Below are 7,255 nucleotides of genomic sequence, written 5' to 3' on the forward strand. Positions count from 1 at the left end.
ATTTTCTCTTAAATATGATGTGATGGATGGTGGCTGATACCCATAAAGTGCGATAAATGGGGTCATTTTTGTTGTTGTATGGAAGGAAGTGTTATACCACCATTCAGCCAAAGGCAACCATTTGACCCATTGTGTTTGTTTATGAGATACAAAGCAATGAAGATATACTTCCAAACATTTGTTTATTATCTCAGTTTGCCCATCAGATTGAGGATGATAAGATGAGCTATGAGCTAACCGAGTACCAAGACAAGAAAATAATTCTGTCCAAAAATTTCCAGTGAAAATGGGATCTCTGTCACTTACAATAATCTTTGGGTTTCCATGTAGCTTTTGAATTGTTTCCATAAATGCAGTAGAAACTGTACTGGCTTTAAATGGATGTGATAATGCACAAAAGTGTGCATACTTGGTAAGTCTGTCAACTACCACCATGATGACTCTCTTTCCCTAAAACTTGGGTAAACCTGTGATAAAATCCATTGAAACCTCCTCCCAACGTTGGCTTGGAATGGATAAAGGTTGCAATAGGCCTGGTGTCTTAATTGTTTCAACTTTATTTTGTTAGCAAACCAAACATTTCGCCACAAACTTTTGAATATTTGATTTAAGGCCATCCCAAAAAAATTCCTTCTTAACTCTATGGTAACTTTTTTAAAATCCTGAGTGCCCTCCTAAGGAAGAAGTGTGCAATTCCATAAGAATCTTTGTTTTAGCTAGGAATTCTTACAGAGGTATAAGCGATCTTTGTACCATAACGAATCATTTTGCCAGCTAAATGTATCAAACATACTGGAATCTTGTTGTAACTTTCGAATAAGTGCCCACACTTCTTCTTCATTCTTTCATTCCTCCCTTGCTTCATTTATCCAATCTAGTTGGATAATAGAAATGGTGCACAACAATGCTTCCACATCCTCATCCTTTCTTGAGAGTGCATCTGCCACCACATTTTGCTTCCCTCTTTTGTAGATGATTTCAAAGTCATAACCCAACATCTTTGTGACCACTTTTGTTGCTCTTCTTAGGATAGTCTTTGTTCTAAAAAGTATATAAGGCTATCATGATCCGTTTTTACCTTAAAGTGTCTTACCATTAGGTAGGGTCACCATTTCTTAAGTGCATGGAGTATTTCCAACATTTCCTTCTCATAAATAGCTTTGTGTAAAAACTTTCCCTTGATTGGATGACTTTCAAAAGCAATGGGTCTTTCATCTTGCATTAAAACAACACCAATTCCATTTCCTGAAGCATCACATTCCACAATAAAGGTTTTTTTGAAGTCCGGTGTAGCTAAGACCAGTGCTTGGCACATTGCCTATTTAAGATGTTTGAATGCCTTTGTTGCTTCTGGAGTCCATGAAAATGCATCTTTCTTCAATAATGTTGTTAGAGGTGTTGCTATTCTCCCATAATTCTTAACAAACTTGCGATAATACCCTGTCAACCCGAGAAATCCTCGCAGATGCTTTATGGATGTGGGAATTTTCCATTCCTTAATGGATTTAATTTTGCTAGGGTCTACTTTAACTCCTTCATGAGATACAATATGACCCAGATATTCCACCTCTTGTACTCCAAAGAAACATTTGGATATTTTTGCATATAATTGTTTCTCCTCCAATAGTTGTATCACTCTGTCAACATGTTCAACATGATCCTTCCAAGACTTGTTGTAGATTAGTATATCATCAAAAAATACTAACACAAATTTTCTAAGGAATAGTTTGAAAATTGAATTCATCAAACCTTGAAATGTTGAAGGTGCATTGGTAAGGCCAAAAGGCATGACCAAAAATTCATAATGACCCTCATGAGTTCTAAATGTTGTTTTTGGAATGTCTTCAGTCTTCATTCTTATTTGATGATATCCTGAACGAAGATCCAACTTGGTGAAGTAAATTGATCCATACAATTCATCCAGTAATTCATCAATGACAGGAATGGGAAACTTATCTTTAATAGTGAGCTTGTTGAGCTCCCTATAATCTGGACACGTGCGCCATGATCCATCCTTCTTGTGCACCAATACTATTGGAGCAGAGAAAGAACTTTGACTTGGTTGAATTATACCAGCCTCTAGCATTTCTGCAACCATACGTTCAATTTCACTCTTTTGGGCATAGGGATATCTGTACGGCCTGATGTTTGGAGGTGCACTTCCTAGAATCAGATGAATAGCATGATCATGATCACGAATAGGAGGGAGATCTTTGGGAGTCTCAAATGCCTTGGAATGATTGTCCAAGGCTTTTTGGAGATCTGGAGAAATAGATGATTCCAATGTGGAAACATCTAGCGAACATAGTTGTGCAATTACACCTCTTTGTTCCTCTCTTAGAAGCTTTGTCATACCGTTAGAGCTGATTATCTTTCCCAGTTTCCCTGCAATACCCCTTAATTCAACTTCCTTTCCTTCCACAGAAAATTTCATGAAAATTTCTTGAAATTAAAAGCTATTGTACCCAATGATTGTAGCCATTGGACTCCTAGTACAACATCAGCACCTCCCATTGGAATGGAAAGCATTGGGCTAGTCAATACATATTCTCCGATGGATAGCTTGATATTATGGCACTTTCCTGAGAAATTTATTGTTCCTCCATTTGCAACCATCACTTGACACTCTGGTGCTGGATATAAAAAGCTATTCAATTCTTTTGCTACCTTACAATGAATAAAATTGTGGGTACTTCCTGAATCAATCAACACTATTACCTTTTTCTTCTTGATTTGTCCTTCTATCTTGATGGTTTGAGGAGTGGTAATTCTTGCCAATGCATTACAAGATATGGTCAGATTCATTTCTTATTTATCTAGGCTTTGTTCCTGGAGTATATCCTCTTCTTTTTACCTTTCTTTCTCCTTTTCTTCTTCCTCTTCACAATCTATGTAGAATAATTTTTTCTCAGCACACTTATGACCTTTAGTGTATTTGCTATCACAACTGTAACAAAGCCCTTTTGCTATTTTTTCTTCCAATTGTTTTGGTGTCAACCATATAGGTTGTGGAAGACTAGGGGTAACAACACTACCATATTTATAGTTGTGAGTGGTGCGCTTCCTGGTTGCCATAATTTTGCTTTCCATTTTTCTTGCTAACCTGAATGCCTTCTCTAATGAATCAGGTTCCCAAAGGTAAACATCATGTTGGATATTATCCTTTAAAGTCCCTATGAACACATCAATCCTATGCTCCTCTGGAATATTTTTTACCCTTATGTTCAATTTTTGGAACTCCTCAATGTGCTCCATTATTGAACCCTTTTGTTTGAGACTTATCAATTGGCTAAAAAAAGTGTTGCTTTTTGTATCCTCATAATGTGCTGTCAATTCTTCCGTAAAAATTGCCCAAGTGATAATTTGTTTACGAGAGGAAAGCCATTGATACCATACAAACTGATTTGGTTCCAATATAAAGTTGCAATATGTACCTTTTGTGTGTTTTGCACATTATTGAGATCAAAAAATTGCTCCATCTGTAATATCCATGTTGCAGGATCCTTGCCATCAAACTTCCTCATATAAATTTTTGGAATATGGTGGGTCTTCGATCCAACATTAGGGTCTATGGAATCATGATTAACATTTATTTTTTTCTCATCATTAGTTTCCTTTACTACCCTTTCACCATTAGGGACCATTTCTTGTAGCAACTTATTCATATTTATCTTCAATTATTCCATGTCTGTCTTCAAATCTATCTTCCAATCGTCCATCTTAGCTTCCATGCCATTCATATTAGCTTCCACACCCTTTATCTTAGATTCCATTCCATTTATCTTAGCTTCTATTAGCTTTTGTGAGATTGACATTTGTTGCACTTGGTCTTGTAATTTTTATATATCATGTAGCATTTCTTCCTCTTCTTCATGAGTCATGCTACTGCTTTCAGGTTGCTTACTAGGTGTTTGCATTTTCCTTCCTCTAGGCATCAGTTACCAATAACAATGCTCTACTATGCCCTTTGAATTCCTTCAAAATAATTTTTCAAACCAAGCTTAAGCAAAAATCAAAAAAAATCTACACACCGTTTTTCACTTTGTAAGAGTTCGATATTGCCTCTGATGTATCTTTGTAATTTCTAATCATCCAGTTCTGAAATTGCGACTTGTAGTAGCCCTCTGTGTCCTATTTCTAATGCCACCAGTCTGATCCCAATTGGATTCTCCAAGGAAGAGTTATGTCAAATCTCCCACAATGACCTGATTATAGACTAGTTCAGTGGAGCAAACTTGTATGACATGCCACGTGTCCCTGTTTTGACCTTTGGCTCTGAAAAGATATACAAGAAACTACAGTCCATCCTCTTTCTGTAGTTTCCTACGAAATTTCAATCTGATGCTCAGAGAGAAAGTTTGACGATTTTCCCCAAGTCACCTGTTTGGAATGTAATTCAGGAGTTTGCAAAAAGACCAACTTCCTCAGATCATATCTCCGCAAATATAGCGCGAAAAGCTCTAAAATTCAGACCCGAGATTCAGAACGACGTCTTCTCAAATGGGTTTTTTTTTAGCTTCTGAAACGTCGTAGAAAAAATGTTCTAGAGAAAATGCCACAATGACCTGTTTGGAGCAGCGAAACCCTAGAATCCAAAGCTCTGATACCAAATGTTATGAAACCAGCTCACAAAAAGATAGAAAAGAGAGATCAACACCTTAGAATTCAGCCTCTTCGAGGGGGTAACCTCCTTTACATTACACAAATGAACAATTATTGGATGATTCAAATGACAAAACCTCCTTTCTATATATAAGAGTATAAGGAGTCACAATATAACCCAATCGACCTAACAATAATAATATAAAGCCACAAAAATAACAATAGAGGGATTCTATGGGCACAATAATGACAATATGGGGATAATAGGGGCACAGAAATATTAATAAGGTAAAAACTACAATAGTAATGGGGTAATCACTAGTATTATAGGGACCCAACATAATTCTTCTTTTATTACTTCTTTAAGTGTTGGGTTTGTGCGTCGTTGTGGCTGCCTAACGGATTACGACCTTCCTTCAGTAAATTTGGTGGGTACATAGGTTTAGGTGAATGCATTTCATATTTTTATAATTTTTTATGTAATTTGACCAAGTCAAAATGCTTACATAGCATAACACCACAAAATCTCAACTAATTTATGTTGATAAACATCTTTATTCTGGAAAAGAGTTTCTAAAGTTTTATTAATAATTGTTAGGTGGATGGAAGGGATTTAAACTCCATAGTATATTCTAGAATATTTTTAATACTATACAGAAATCAAAGACTAAGACTTATTTACAAAGTAGGTATGCATTTTCTGTTTTTTAATTAAATTCATTAATAAAAAAATGTCATATGAACAAGTGCCATATGACATAATGGGATTTTGGACATATGGTATTATAAGTTTTGGTTGGCCAATGGTATTATAACAAAACTTATTACAGATTAAGAATCTTCATGATAATGATAAAGTGGGGTGAATTAGGTGAATCTACATGATTAAGAATATTGTTACATGCTTTGTTTTAAATGTACATATGTTTCACTTATATATTAATTAATTTGAACATCAATAATAATACTAAGGAGAAGGTTATAATTTAATTCTTATGATTTTTTTAACTTTAGCAATTGAGATGTATGATGAAGTAGGGGTTTTGATGCCTATAGACATTTACTAGCCATTTAATTTACATGGTGGCATTAAATGAGTTAAGAAACGCTATCCCACCCAATACGATAAATATGTTGTAATGTTTTAACATTTTGATAAAATAAAATAACATTTTCATGTCCAATTGATCCAGGTGACTCAGGGACACACACAGGACAAAGAGGCTTATGGAACCATGACCAGAGCATAGATCTTGTCATCCAGATTCCAACGGTGTGAACGACACTCGAATCTGACATCGTATGAGGGAGAACAAGCCAATCAAAGTTTTGGTCAAAGTTGGGCTGTGGGCCAAGTTTAAGTGTCCTACAATTTAACCGACCCCAAGGCATGAAACCTAGGTCCTGAAAGCGGGTGAATTTGTTGGATTGTTAATTTGTCTAATATCAACTATATTAGACAAATTCAAAAAAATGTGTTTGTTGTTTAAAAAATAATATATATATATATATATATATATATATAAATATATATATATATCTATATATATATAATATATAATATATATATATAAATAATATTATAGAATGAGTGGTGGACCATGTCCCCCGCCACCCCCACCGGAGCCCAAAACAAAATGTCATATTAAATTTGGGTCGACGGGCCATGACCCTTTCCGACCCCCCCCCCCCCCCCTCCCCCCCCCTCCAACTACCACATAACAAATTAAGTTTAAAAAAAGGACCGACGGGCCATGACCCCCACCGGTCCCAACCGAACCTCCAAAACATTAAACAATATTACAAAGGAGTGGGTAGGCCACCTTCGGTGGACCTAGCCCACACCCCAACCAGCCACCAATTTATATGTCATAATTAAGGTGGAGCCGACGGGATTGAACCCCCACCGGGCGCCCCCATAATACAATCAAACAAATATTAACCGCACACCGTTAATACAACCATACAAATGTTCGATCGTTGTAACTTAACAAAACACGCCAAAACCATAAAAGTGTACGTGCCATGTTTGGAAGGGGCAGAGATTTCACCCCGGACCCTGTGAACCCCATTGCTAATTTTAACCAATGCGCCAATGACATTCCTTGTTTATCCCGCCGACACTTGTTTATATAAAATTTTCTCATAGTACGTCTGGGCATGGAAGAAGTAGAGGAGCATGCACGCGGACTGAAATATAATTTTTAATTAATTTTTGTAGGTGTAACCATGATCCTGGAAAAACACAGGCGGAAGCATGATTAAGCCAAATTTCTCAAGAGGGTTGAAGTTTTTTCTAGTGTCCAAATTGGCCAAATTTATATGTCGAATCTTACACCTCTCAGCGACACGAACCTGATGGTGTAGTCAAAATTTGATCTGAGTAGCAACTATTCAGATGACCTAGAGAAGGGAATCTCTAAGGAATCTAGGGGAATCTAAAGATTCCTATATTCCTCTATTTCCACTTTCTCTGAATTCAAAAATTTGACAGTCGATTTTGCACTATTCGGTGCCACAAATCTGACGTTCATCCAAATTTTCCATTTGATCATTTCATTTTTCAGCCAACTTTTCAAAGTGGAGTGCAGGTGTTAGCATTCATGTGCGAGCAACGATTTCCATGAGATTCAACACCGTGAGATTGATGGTA

This window comes from Pinus tabuliformis, chromosome 2_1 (genome assembly GCF_031772625.1).
Source record: "Pinus tabuliformis cultivar Carrire ecotype Pingquan chromosome 2_1, CPIR1, whole genome shotgun sequence".
In the NCBI taxonomy this organism is placed as follows: Eukaryota; Viridiplantae; Streptophyta; class Pinopsida; order Pinales; family Pinaceae; genus Pinus; species Pinus tabuliformis.